At 38.0% G+C, this 14,757-nt stretch overlaps 2 non-coding genes across 2 annotated transcripts; both read right to left on the minus strand.

Annotated features, from left to right (window-relative positions):
* Positions 1-10,931: 10,931 nt before the first annotated feature.
* LOC127089363 (small nucleolar RNA R71) lies at positions 10,932-11,038 on the minus strand. Its single transcript, XR_007790973.1, has one exon. It is a non-coding gene; the product is annotated as a small nucleolar RNA R71 (small nucleolar RNA).
* A 3,359-nt stretch (positions 11,039-14,397) lies between these two features.
* LOC127089545 (small nucleolar RNA R71) lies at positions 14,398-14,504 on the minus strand. Its single transcript, XR_007791125.1, has one exon. It is a non-coding gene; the product is annotated as a small nucleolar RNA R71 (small nucleolar RNA).
* Positions 14,505-14,757: the final 253 nt, after the last annotated feature.

A 14,757-nucleotide genomic window follows, 5' to 3' on the forward strand; every position in this document is an offset into this window, starting at 1 on the left:
TGCAAACATTAACATTTGCTTTCAAAATTAGAAACCTAAGCATTATGATTTTTATTTTTTCAAACTTATTTTCATAGCACTTACTTTGAATTGAATCCTAAGTCAACTTTGACCATACTTTGTAAATACTTTTCATTGGTAAATACAACTCACTCAATTGTTTTTGTGGTTTCAATGGCCACTTTTGCCAAAGCTTTTCATAAACAATAGCTATTAGTTTTGAGTTATCCTTGAGGTTGATATAATACTCACCTATATCCTTAGTGATGGACAATGAGTCTTACATGCTTATTATAGGGTTAACCCCTCACTAGCATGTTGAAGTTATCCTCACATGGTGGACTTGTGGTTTTAGATTGAGTTTTCCCCCTTGGATAAAAAAAGACCTTAAGGCTTTTGGACCAATCAATTCTTCAACTCCTTTTGAAATTTTTACCCCGAACTACGAGGTTTTGATCCTAATCTTTTTTTAAGATGGTACGTAGGCAATGGGTTTATCCATTCAAACACAAAATTGTAAATAATTTGTACATTCTTCTCTCATCTCCCCAATCATGTTTGCACAAATAATATTTTCACAAATACCAACCTACCTTACAACAAATTGTGAAAAGGGCTCCCTAGGAGTACCTAGGATGTTTTGGGTGCTTAAAACCTTCCCATTGCATAACCAACCCCCTTACCCCGATCTCTAACATTTTGATTAGTTTTTGATTCGATAAAACTTCTCAGTTTTTTTTCGCTTTCTAACCTATCCTTTGGATAAATAGAAGTGCGGTGGCGACTCGAATTGTATGATTTACTTTTGATTTAGTCAACAAATCTAAAGGTAACGAATACCCCGCTACACCTATCTGGAGCCATATCCACATTGTACTTGTATTGCTTCACAAAAGCCTCTCCCAGGTCATTGAAAGTGCGGATGCTTGCACTATCTAGCCCCATATACCAACAGAGCGCATCCCCTGTCAAGCTATCTTGGAAGTAGTGAATCAGCAATTGGTCATTATCTGTCTGAGTTGACATCTTGCGGGCATACATCATAAGATGACTGAGTGGACAAGAGTTCCCTTTATACTTCTCAAAGTCAGGCACTTTGAATTTTACTGGGATTTTCACATTGGGCACTAAGCACAGTTCATCAGCACTCTTCCCAAACAGATCTTTGCCTCTCAGTGTTTTCAATTCCTTGCGCAGCTCAAGGCATTGGTCCTTCATCTCATCCATCTTCTCATAGAAGTTCGGGCCTTCAGATGGCTCGGAATGATAGATGGTGTCTTCTACACATGGTAAAGTGTGCACAACGGGAGGTGGCACAGACATGACCGGGCTAGATGCCGGCATGGAAGCAAAAGTGGGAGCGAAACCTTCTGGAACAAAATTAGGAGGCATTCCCCAAGGGAATCCATCAGGCAAATTCAAAGCGAAGTGGGAGGTGGCAACAAGCATAGTAGAGGTAACCACTTCAGAGATGATAGTCCTCGCGGGAGGAGTTACAGGTGTTGGAAAAGCTTGGCTTTGAGCAGCAAGGACTGACTCCATCATGGCAGTCAGCCAGGCAATCTCCTCTTTCAAGTCTCAGTTCTCTTGCTCAAGGTGCTCCATGATCTTGGAATGATTAGCTCTGGTGTTGTACCGGTGAGTCAGCTTGGCTAAAACACAGAAGAACACCAATCAGATACCTGGCAAGAACCTGCTTATGCAAATAATGCATGAAATGCAATGCTTTATTATTTTTATTTTCAAGGAACTTACTATATCATTTGTGAATATATTTATAATATTGAAATGGTAATTACAACAATTTGATATGACCAAAAATCTCTTTTTATTTATATAAATTGGAAGGATTACACTGAGCACAATTTTAGAAACCAAAATAAAAAGATACAAGAGAAAAGGAGACTAGTCATCTTAAGGATCCCTAACAACAATGTCAGAAGATCTGGCTGAAGGCCCGTACTTCCTTCGAATGCGATGAATCTCGGTCTCAAAAGAAGCCTTCATCTGAGTCTTCTCAAGGACAAACTGGTCAGCAATCTTCTTCCAAGCAACGGAAGGCCGAGGCATGCTAGAAGATGAAACCTCTGGCTCTCTCTATCTCTTCGTCACTCGGTCTTCAAGTAGCTCAATCAGTGCATCTTTATCCTTAGACTCCAACTGCAACTCTTCATGCTTCTTGCTCAGAGCACGGAAACGCTCTTCCCACATATCCTTCTCTTGCTTCATCTTGATGAGCGCGTCTTCCAACTCCTCGACATATTGGTTAGGGAGAGTTAATGGCTCAACCACAACTATAGGCATATGTCTCTCACAAGGATAAGGCATCTTGAACTCCAAAGCTCTCTTCTTCACCCAAAGAGTGTAAGCTTCCAAAGCTACAAAATTGCGCGGGCCAAGCTCGGATCTTCCTTTCCTATGCAAATTATGCCAAGCATGCACAATATTCTGCTTCAAACGTTGGGGATCTTTACCCTCTTGATAGAAAAGACCGTCTAACAACATGTTATTAGGTTTGTCTCTCAAGGGGAACCCAAGTTGACGACGAGCCAAAGCAGGGTTGTAGCTAATTCCTCCTTGTGTACCATAAGAGGCACATTAGAGAATTCACCACAACTATCAATAAAATCTCCAAACTGCTTAAGGAAGGATCATACCAAACTATATCATCATTAGTGAGAGACATAAGTCTCTGAGACCACCTTAGACATTGTTTGTTCTCCACAAAAGTAGGTGTCTGAGGCAAGTGCGAAATAAACAACTTGTACAGAAGAGGAATGCAACAGGCAATAGTTCCACCACCTTTAGAATTCCTTAGATGCAAAGAGAAATACATATCACCCAACAAAGTAGACACATGATTCCCAATCAAGAAAAGTCTAATGGCTTAAACATCAACAAAATCGTCAATGTTAGGGAACAAAGCTAATCCATAGATGAGCAACACAAAGATAGCTTCAAAAGCATCCACACTACTAGCTTGAGCAAAAGTGGTAGCTTCCTTGATGAGGAAAACATATGGCAACCCAAATAACCCTCCTTTCAACACCCAATGAGCCTTTATCTCAGACTTCTCCAAGTGAAGAGCTTCAACAATAATACTAGATCGGGGAATCTCCTCCAATCCACTAAAAGGCAATCTACTAAAAACAAGTATCCCTAAAAGATGAGAATAATCCTCCAAGGTAGGCACAAGCTGAAAATATGGGAAAGTGAAACAATGGTAGAGAGGATCATAGAACTGCACCAATACACTCAACAATCCTTCAACTACATCAGCAGACAAGATGGACAGAAGCTTCCCATGACGTTGTTTGAAGTCCAAGGGATCTAATACAAAAGATGTTAGCTTCCTTAACTCTTTCAATTCGGGACATCTGAAACTGTACTTCTTAGTGTTCCTTCGTCCATAATCCATGGTTTGAAAATATTTGCAAATGATACCTTAGTTCCTTGAAATTTTGTGTGATGGATGTTATGATGCACATGAAATGCATGAATGCAACAATCACAAGTAAGGGATCACACACAAGCAAACAAAGGTCAAGGGATAAATCAAGTCATTGTCAAGATAAATCATCTATTTTGGTGGATTATAGTTTACACCTTATCAACACCCAAGTTCCATTGATATTGACAAGACTTGATTGGATCAACCAAGAATCAAGGGTTTGTTGCAAGTCATGAGCATGGAGTCTGGGTAAGAACCATCCCAAAGGAGTGAACTAAGGATAAAAACCTGTAGATCATGTTCTAAAAAGTTCCCAGAGTCTTAATTCCATCTATCGGATATTATAGGTTAAGATGACTGACTCATCGACCCATAATATTCTCAAGAGAAACTCGTTTGAGTGTAGTGTCGCGTGACAGCTGTCGTCAAGTCTACACCTGAACAGTTTCCGTACTACGTCCTAAATAGGCCAAGATGGGTTAGGTGTTCTAAAGTCCTCAGCTTCTCAGACCCAATCAGAAATAGTCATGCCTAACCATAAATACTTGTGTGACATTTCCAAATCCAAAGGAGTCTCCACTGAGAAGATGGATCTCAAGCCAACTTGTTAAGGACTGCTCCACATAAGTCGAACATGACAATACCATCCTCCTATCTTAATTGCACTCTAGTTCAGGTTAGAACTTATCTCACCACTCAGAAATCACCAAGCACAACAAGCAAATTATATCACACATACATATACATAAACATCACATATACACAAATATATTCACATAAAAAGTAGGCTAAACCCACTGGAGACTACTCCCCAGCAGAGTCGCCACTTAATTTCTGTAGCGGGAAACTCATGATCATCAAGCGATTGACAAGCTAGAGATCAATTAACAAGAGTCGCCACCGCACTTTTATTGTTTCCAAGGGAAAAGGGAAAAAGTACAAACAAAACCCAAATAGTAAGAAGTTTTCAAATAAAAACTAATTAAAGTCAGAGATCACAGGTAAGGGGGTTGGTTACATGGAGGGAAAGTGTTAGCACCCAAAGTGTCCTAGGTACTCCTAGGGAGCCCTTTTTGTGTGCATATGTATTTTGTACAAAGTGATGTTTACAGACAAATAGAATGGGGGGATGAGAAAAGAATTCATTAATTGTATTTTTGTGTTTGACAAGATCTTCGGACTTGTGCCTATGTACCAACATAAAAATGAGGGATTAAAACCTCGTAGTTCGTGCTATAAATGTCAAAATGAGTATGTTGGTTTTAACAAAATTTAAATTTGAAAGGCAGAAAGGCCTAAAATGGTTTGAATGAGTTAGTTCTTTTTGGCTTTTTGAAAGTTTAAGTCAAGTATGGTTAAATTCATTTACAAGTTTGATTTGAGAAAATAAGTTTGAAAATGCAATGGCATAAGGCCAAAGTTTCTACCTTTTTTGAAAATGGTCAAAGTTTAGAACAAAAATAGTTCACACAAAGAAGATTTTAAAAATGGAGGGAGAGATTTTGAAATTAAAGAAATGGGGAGAAGATGAAGAGACTACCCTATGCGCAAAAATTTAAAAGTTTAAAGTTGAAAAGATCTGACCAAATGGGAGCAATCCAAAAGACAAGTATGTCAATAGAAACCCAGAATTCCCTTGTACTTTTTGAATTCAACAAATGCACAATTATCTCAATATTGAAGAGCAAAGGTATCAAATAAAAATGGCCTCATCCAAGCTTATCCACTTAAATGATCTTCTTCAAAAGAGCCTATACAATAGATGAATTCCTCAAGTCACGGGTTCAACATAACAACTTAACAATGATCAATGTTGCAGATGAATCTGGAGAGATCTATAATGATGTATCAGATGAATTTGAATTGCAAGCACTTGATTCTTCAATAAGTTGGCATTGGCCAAGTCCATTAGCAAAGGAATGTTGCCTAAGTTCTAAGTCCAATTGGGCAAGATCAAACCAACAGTAAGTCTTTTAGGGTTTTTATTATTATTAAGTGTATTCATGGTCAAAGACCAAACAAGCAAACAAGATATACACAAAGCAAAATAATGTCACACAATATGGTCCAAGTGGACAAAGTGAAAATTTACATTAACATAAACAATTAGAATGATATGTATAATGGCAAATGATAATAGAATACTAAAAGTAAATTGCATTAAAGTAAAGGCTTGAAAGTAAAAGTTAATGGTTAGCAAGTTAGTAGTTAGTTTTGTTTTTCTTTTTGATTTCAAGACATTCTTTGGAGAACACTCAACCTATTTGCCACAAGCATGGATCCTTGAACCAAAACATCTTCCAAAGGAAGGAAAGAAGGCCAAGTTTCCACACAATACCATGGAAGAGGGGAGACTTACAATCTCACTAACTAGAATGCTTATGCCTTTTGTATCACAAATTTAGCGCTAAGTTAAGCAATTGTAATTGGACTTATGTAGAAGTCACAACTATTTAAGGCCGGGCAATAAACTTTTGGTGTTAATGCATGTTGGAGACATAATATTATGAACTATGCTCATTAAACATACCACACACAAAAAATTTGCAAAAAGGGGTGGCCTAATCTCATCCATACTCATGTTAATCTTTCAACCAACTAGCATGAGGATTTTGAGATGTCATTGGCCAATTGAAAATGAATGGATGAAGAAGGAGAATTAGATGAAGAGGGAAAGGGATGAATGAGATCACAAATTGATCAAAGGAGGACTTTTACCAAATTAATATTATTCATTCATTTTAGGTGATGGAATGTACATTCCATCAATCCCCTAAATCCAATAATATTAACTTGACAAAGTCAAATCAACCTTGACCAAGGCCCAACAACAAACAATCAAACTCAAACAAGTCAATACGAATGATCAACATAATTTAAATGTCATTTATTCAATTAAAAATATTAAAATAATGCATTAAATTCAAATATGTTTTGTCCAAGTCCTAAAATCACATCAAAACACCAAATAAATGGCCATGTGATTTATCATAGGTCAAACAAGGTCAAAAGACCTTGGATAATTTTTTAAATAATTTTTGGACACTTAAAATATTTTTAAACAAATAATTTTAATTCAGAATATGAAAGAGAAAAATATTTGAATTTTTTGGTGAAAGTCCCACATTTTTTGGATCAATATTAAAGTTATTATGAATTATTGAAGAAAATGGAATTAAATGGAAATTCAAAAAATGCTAAAATACATGGACCATCAAATCTCCCTCATTAATTGAGGTGGTAGATCTGATGATCCACAATGCGCGTTCCACCAAGATCCTAGTCAATAACATTGTAACATGAGTAATCACAATGCACAGCTAAGATTAAAACGTGGATGTTGGATCACACGGTTTAGACCAGAGACACATCATCACCGGAGCCAGAGCTCTAGCTGTCTTCTCCGGTGAGCTTCACCGGACTGGTCAACATGAACCATCACCAAAATTCCAAACAGGGACATGATTTTAAAGAGAAAACATCACTGAGCACGAATATCACCTCCAATTCTTCCAATTCCAACTATATTGAGAGATATGTGGAATTGAAAAATGAGGTTCATGATCTGAGTTGCTTCGATTTAACCTCAAAGAAACTCAAACTTCTTGCCTACATTGGTAGGACTTCAGACAACACAAGAATCAATGGAAATGAGCAAGAATCAAGGAGAATCGAAGATTTTAAATTTTCTGCAAATTACCTTCAATGGAGGTCTGAGCTTGCTAGATCTTGATCTGTATCATGCTTGGCTTCACTTCAATTGCTTGCAGAAGAGGAATAGAAAGGCTTAGAAGCAATGGATTCCTAGAGAATTGAATTCCAAAACAGTGGAGATTCAAGCTCAAATTCAAATTAATTTATCAGGGTTATCCTCTTAATGTGAAGGGTTTTCAATGGGGATTCAAAGTTGGCGCAAGGTGTGTGTCATTTCCGAGCAAATGCAGCTGTATATATAACCAAATCCATGTGATATTTGCACACTCTTCTCAACCTTCCAAATTTGGCAAATGATGAAAGCATGGTGCATGGGCGCGCATAGGCCCATGCAATGATAACTTTAAAGTCCAAATGAATGATAAGATGCTTTGGAGATGGATTGGATTGCAAGGTACTTGAGCATTGTTACTTGAAGATTGATCCATGCCAAATGATATCAGCCTGTTTAAGCCATGCGTAGCCTATGCATTTCTCATCTAAAATGCATGAAATTTAGCTTTTTGGAAAGGTGAGATCAAGAGGAACAAGTTTCATGTTGAACACTTTTTTGTATGGAGCTTGGGACTTGGAGATATTTGAGGTGGAAGTTTGGAAAAATTTGACATATCAAAAAATTTCTAAGTCTTAAGCCATATGTCTCAATATTCCACCTTGCTTAACTTTTTATGGGAGCTTCAAATGAGAAACGTGTCTTCATAAAAGTTGTATATCTCTCAAATGCCTTCAAAATGGTCACAAATTTCATGTAATTTGGATTGGAAATGATAGAGTTATGCATTTTTGAAGTTTGGAAAAATCACTTGATCAATGGTATAGGTCAAAAGTGACCTATAATGTAGCCTCATATTACATGTTCAAAGAAGTTGAATTATCTCCAAATCCAAACATAAAAGCTGAAGTAGACACATTGAATTTTATTTTTAAACTTGGAAATATTTCATCTCACAAAAATTGAGCAAGTTATGGCCTTGGGAAGTTGACTTTCAAATTAGGGTTTAGACAAAATGACCTATAATGTTTCAACATAGAAAATGATTTCCAAGCAAAACTAGCTCTAGGTCTCAACATGAAAGTTGTTAATAATGTCATTTAGAGTAATTTTTCTCTTGGAATTATTTTCATAAGGTGACAATTGTAGGAGATAGGGTCTAGGGAGACCCAATTTTGATCAGATGAAATCATTTGGCCAACCAACATTAACCAACTTACTAACTTCCAATTTACTTGACTTTCTTGGCTCATGGTAGAACATATATGCATAAGATGATGAAATTTTGAAGTGTCCCTTGAGAAATTTGATCAATTGTTGAGATAGCTTGTTGGAGAAGTTACTCAAGATACCCAGTCAAACTAGGGTTTCCAAGGCAAATCACCCTCAAACTCTTGAAGCAAACTTAACCAATATAACATGTAGAGATCATTAGGACTCATATATGATGTTCATAATCATTCTTGAATAAATTCTTGGTTGTGCTCTTTGTTCATGAGGGACTCAAACCCTAGATGTGATCAATGAATCAATGAGATCATGCCCTTCCTACAGAAAGAGTTAGATAGATGCAAAGACATATTTTTGATATTTTAGTTAGTAAAATGATAATATACAAGTATGATATAATCATAAAGTGCATGGTGATCTCTCCCAAAACAAACCCAATGAATGAGGGGTAATGAGGATGCCAAGATATGATCCCAATGCTAATGCCTATGATGAATTACATGGGGGATCTTAGGGTCAAAATTGGGGTCTTACAGACCGACACGCCCCAGCCTATCACGACCATCACAGGCCCATCATGAACGTCACGCGGTCAAAATCAGCGCTTTGAAACTGTCAACAGAAGTGATCCAACAAGCCCTTAATTCTCGTTCCTCAGCCACTTTCCCGTGGATTCCTCACTCAACCAAGTCATCCTTGTTTCTCTCAACTTCCATGACCTAATGGAGGATATAAAAGGATGGAATTTGGAAACCTACGGGGACGCTTAATTTTTCTCTCTGAAGCCAGCTTTGAAGACCTTTTTCTCTCTATATTTTTTCACAACAATTCTATTTTGTCTTTTATTTTTCTTCAGCAGCATTATTTTCTTTTACCGTTCAGAGCTTTGATTTCCCCTTTTTCCTTTCCGCTTTTCATTTAGCCAAAGTAGTAGTTTCCTACACTGGGGAACTACTATGATTTATTTAATTTAGTTTAAGCTATTATTTCAAAGAGGCAAAATCCTACCGACCTGTGGAGGACTGCTCAAGTACTTCAAGATTCGGCATATTCTATTAATCCAATTTCCAGGTTTTTATTAAATTGCTATTGCTTTATTATTATTATAATCATGTTTTCTTTATTGTTGATTTGTTTATGTTCGTCTGTGTTTGCGTTGTTTAACATGTCCAGCTAAACTACCGGTATCGATATGTAACAATTTAATTAGACGAAATTTAATAATAATCGGTGTAAAACTTCTTTCCTTAAACAATCTTTATGGTTATGGTTTTTAATTTAAATTTAATTAACTTTTTCACAAGAGTGAGAAGCTATTTAATATGATTTTTCCACGAGAGTGGGAAATTAACTAAGGTGACAATCGACAATCACGAGAGCGTGAGGGTTGAACTGGATAGTAAAAACTAGGCATTGATTTTAAAAACAGCGAGAGCACTTTAAAAGCAATTAGAACTTATTTGTTTTCAAAAAGTATTTTTAACTTCAAATGGGACAACGAGAGCATACATTCTGACTTAAAGGTATAGTCCAAATCAACAATCACGAGAGTGTGAGATAAAGCCTTTTAAATAAGTATTTTTTACTAAAAGATATTCGGTACTTAAATTATACACCAGTGACTTATCGAATCCCTGACTATTAATGCGTCGCATACTGATATCCTTCTATTAATATTTTCTTAAAACTTAACTTCCCTTAGATTTAATTATCTTCAACCGAACTTCTAAAAATCACCCCCTTAGCTAAACATAGTAACGTCATTAGCATTAGTTTGACCATCGGTCCTTGTGGGTTCGATATCTTTTAAAACTAAAACGACTGGACTCTGCACTTGCAGTCAAGTACCCGATAGACTATATTCTATATAAAGTCACGAGACGTATCAAGTTTTTGGCGCCGTTGTCGGGTACCTGATTTAGTCAAATAGTGTGATTCTTTCGTTGCACAGTATAGACTAAGGTAAAAACTAATCTCCTTTCCATTATTTTCCCCGATTGTATGCCAAGTACTCGCTCACAAGGCAAAAACTTAGCACCACCAATCGCTGAATTAGAGTGTTTCTTATATTTAAGACGCCGAATACTAGAGTACCAACGAAGGTACAATATTCTCAATATCTTCTTTCTTACTGTTGAACCAGTTGAAAAACCAACCATGGCTGCAGTAGATCCACATAATCGTCCTCTTAAGTTCTACGCTACCCCGTCCCAACAAGAACCTCACAGCAGCATTGTCGCCTTTGCTATCAATCGAAACGATTTCGAGTTGAAACCCTCATTATTATCAGCCATCCAACAACATCAATTTGCTGGGGATCCTACGGACGACCCTAATGAACATTTGACCAAGTTTGTGCAGTACACAAACGTTGTGAAGGCGAATGGTGTATCTCAAAATGCGATAAGACTACACATCTTTCCTTTCTCTCTAAGAGACAAAGCTTAGGCTTGGTTGCAATCCTTGCCATCCAACTCAGTTACAACATGGGAAGAACTGAAGAACATTTTCTTAACCCGATATTTTCCGCCAAGCAAAACTACTATGCTGAGAGCTCAAATCAACGGATTTCGATAAAAGGATGTAGAATCTCTCTATGACGCATGCGAGAGATACAAAGACATGATGAGGATATATCCACATCACGGTCTCGAAGACTGGGTGATCATTCACACATTTTAGAATGGACTTCTGTATAACACAAGACTGACAGTAGACGCTATCGCGGGCGGTGTACATATGGACAAGCCATACAACGAAGCCTATCAACTCATTGAAAACATGGCCCAAAACCATTTCCAATGGGGAGGTGAAAGAACTCCAGTAGAAAAGTCCCAAACAAAAGGTGGAATATACGAAATCAGTAGCCTTGACCACGTCCATGCAAAGGTAGATGCCCTTGTTCAAAAGTTAGACAACTTGACCATACCACCCGAAACCACCGTGGTTGCCGTGACTCCAAACTGTGAGTTATGTGGAACTCCTGGACACACTGCACCAGAATGTCAAATATTAGCAGGAGTCCCAACTGATCAAGTGAATTACGCACAAGGAAATCCTTATTCGAATACCTACAACCCAGGTAGGAAAAATCATCCTAACTTTTCGTATAAGAATAACAACACCCTGTATGCACCTGGCCAAGCACCCACTGTTCCGCCTGGATATCAAAAGCCAGCTAATAATGTTCCTAACATTCCTAGGAAGTCCAACCTTGAACTAATGATGGAAAGCTTCATAGCTACCCAAGCTCAGACAAACAAAAACTTCTTGAACCAAAACATACATACTAGCGAGCAACTTAAACAATTAGCGAGCAAAGTAGACGACTTAGCCACCCACAACAAAATGCTTGAAACACAGATTTCACAAGTGGCTTAACAACAAGCATCTACTGCCGCTCCCACTGGCACATTTCCTAGACAGCCGCAACCTAATCCAAAAGGACTTGCAAATGCCGCTATACTGAGGAGTAGAAAAGAACTAGACGGGCCCGTAGATCCAGATCTCCAAAATCCTGCCATGTACCAAAACCCAGACAAAACCACAACTGAGGAGGTAAGTAAATCGAAGAAGAAGGAAGATAATACCCGAGATACCAAAGAGAAAGAAAAACCTTATGTGCCTCCACCGCCTTATAAACCAGCCATTCCGTATCCTCAAATACTCAAAAATTCTAAAACTGGAGGGCAATTTAGGAAATTTATTGAACTTTTGAAGCAACTAAACATTACAATTCCCTTTACAGAAGCCATCACACAAATGCCCTCATATGCCAAATTTCTTAAGGAGATCCTATCCAATAAGAAAAAGATCGAGGATAATGACATAATTACACTTACTGCTGAGTGTAGTGCAATGATCCAAAATAACATGCCTCCCAAACTAAAAAGCCTAGGTAGTTTCTCCATACCCTATGTCATTGGAAAATTCGTCATAGACAAAGCTCTATGCGTCCTAGGAGCCAACATTAGTGTAATGCCCTTAACCATCGGTAAAAGGCTCAAAAGGGGAGAACTAAGACCAACCAAGATGTCTGCTCAACTAGCTGACCGCTCAATCAAATATCCTGTTGGTATACTAGAGAATGTCCCAGTACGTGTAAGACAATTCTACATTCCTACAGACTTCATAATCATGGACATAAAAGAAGATGCTAGTACACCTATTATATTAGGAAGGCCATTCTTAGCCACCGCCAGAGCCATAATAGACGTGAAAAGAGGTAAGCTAACATTCGAAGTTGGAGAAGAAAATGTTGAATTCATCTTGACACAATTCTTACAAGATCTAGCTATAGACGATACATGTTATCTACTTGATGTCATAGACGAGTGCGTAAGAGAGATGGAGATGCAAGAAACCACATATTCCAATATAATGAAAATCCAAATCCCTCCATTCTTTGAAGATGATAATTAGCGTGAACCATACCAAAATGACAGTCTAAGTGAAGGCTTAGCACTTACACCCAACCACTTGCCATGCCCGAAGAAACCAAACTTGGAATTAAAAACACTACCAAAGAACCTAAGATACAAATTCCTAGACACTGAACTCAAAAGACCAGTAATAGTCAACCCTGACTTGGGACAGATGGAAATTGAAAAGTTACTAGATGTCTTAAGAAAATATCCAACTGCGTTAGGCTGCAGCACCGCCGACCTAAAAAGAATAAGTCCTTCTATCTTAGGCATCGCATTATGCTAGAGGAATATTGTAAACCCTCTAGAGAACACCAGAGAAGGATCAACCCAATCTTAAGTACTGTAGTCAAGGATGAAGTACAGAAGTTACTAGATGCCAGAATCATATACCCGATCTCCGATAGTCAATGGGTTATCCCCGTTCATGTAGTACCCAAGAAAGGGGGTGTTACAGTTGTTAAGAATGAGAAGGGTGAATCTATAGCACAAAGAGTTGTGACCGGAAGTAGAATATGCATCGATTATAAAAAACTAAACAAAGCCACTCGGAAGGATCATTTTCCTCTGCCTTTCATTGACTAAATGCTTGAATGATTGGCTAAGCATTCCCACTTCTGCTATCTAGACGGTTATTCAGGATTCTTTCAAATTCCATTCCATCCTGATGACCAAGAGAAAACAACCTTCACATGCCCTTATGGTACATTCGCTTACCGACAAATGCCATTTGGACTATGCAATGCTCCCGCAAGATTCCAAAGATGCATGATGTCAATCTTTGCTGACTTTATAGACGACATTATGGAAGTCTTTATGGACGACTTTTCTGTTTGTGGGCAGAGCTTCGAAGGATGTATATCAAACCTTGAAATGGTACTTGAAAGATGCGTAAAGGTGAATCTCGTCTTGAACTGGGAGAAATGCCATTTCATGATCCAACAAGGAATCTTGTTAGGACACGTAGTATCTGATAAATGAATTGAAGTAGACAAAGCTAAGATCGAAATCATAGAGAATCTTCAGCCTCCAAAAACCATACGAGAAATATGAAGCTTTTTAGGACACGCCGGTTTCTACCGACGCTTTATCAAAGATTTATCGAAAATTACCAAACGACTTACGGATTTATTAATGAAAGACACTGACTTTATCTTCGAGAAATATTTCTTACTGCTGAACCAGTTGAAAAACCAACCATGGCTGCAGTAGATCCACATAATCGTCCTCTTAAGTCCTACGCTACCCCGTCCCAACAAGAACTTCACAGCAACATTGCTGCCTTTGCTATCAATCGAAACAATTTCGAGCTGAAACCCTCATTATTATCAGCCATCCAACAACATCAATTTGCTGGGGATCCTACGGACGACCCTAATAAACATTTGACCATGTTTGTGCAGTACACAAACATTGTGAAGGTGAATGGTGTATCTCAAGATGCGATAAGACTACGCATCTTTCCTTTCTCTCTAAGAGACAAAGCGTAGGCTTGGTTGCAATCCTTGCCATCCAACTCAGTTACAACATGGGAAAAATTGAAGAACATTTTCTTCTCCCGATATTTTCTGCCAAGCAAAACTGCTATGCTGAGAGCTCAAATCAACGGATTTCGATAAAAGGATGTAGAATCTCTCTATGACGCGTGCGAGAGATACAAAGACATGATGAGGATATATCCACATCACGGTCTCGAAGACTGGGTGATCATTCACACATTTTAGAATGGGCTTCTGTATAACACAAGACTGACAGTAGACGCTACCGCGGGCGGTGTACATATGGACAAGCCATACAACGAAGCCTATCAACTCATTTAAAACATGGCCCAAAACCATTTCCAATGGGGAGGTGAAAGAACTCCAGTAGAAAAGTCCCAAACAAAAGGTGGAATATACGAAATCAGTAGCCTTGACCACGTCCATGCAAAGGTAGATTCCCTTGTT

The sequence above is a fragment of the Lathyrus oleraceus genome, chromosome 5 (genome assembly GCF_024323335.1).
Source record: "Lathyrus oleraceus cultivar Zhongwan6 chromosome 5, CAAS_Psat_ZW6_1.0, whole genome shotgun sequence".
Lineage (NCBI taxonomy): Eukaryota > Viridiplantae > Streptophyta > Magnoliopsida > Fabales > Fabaceae > Lathyrus > Lathyrus oleraceus.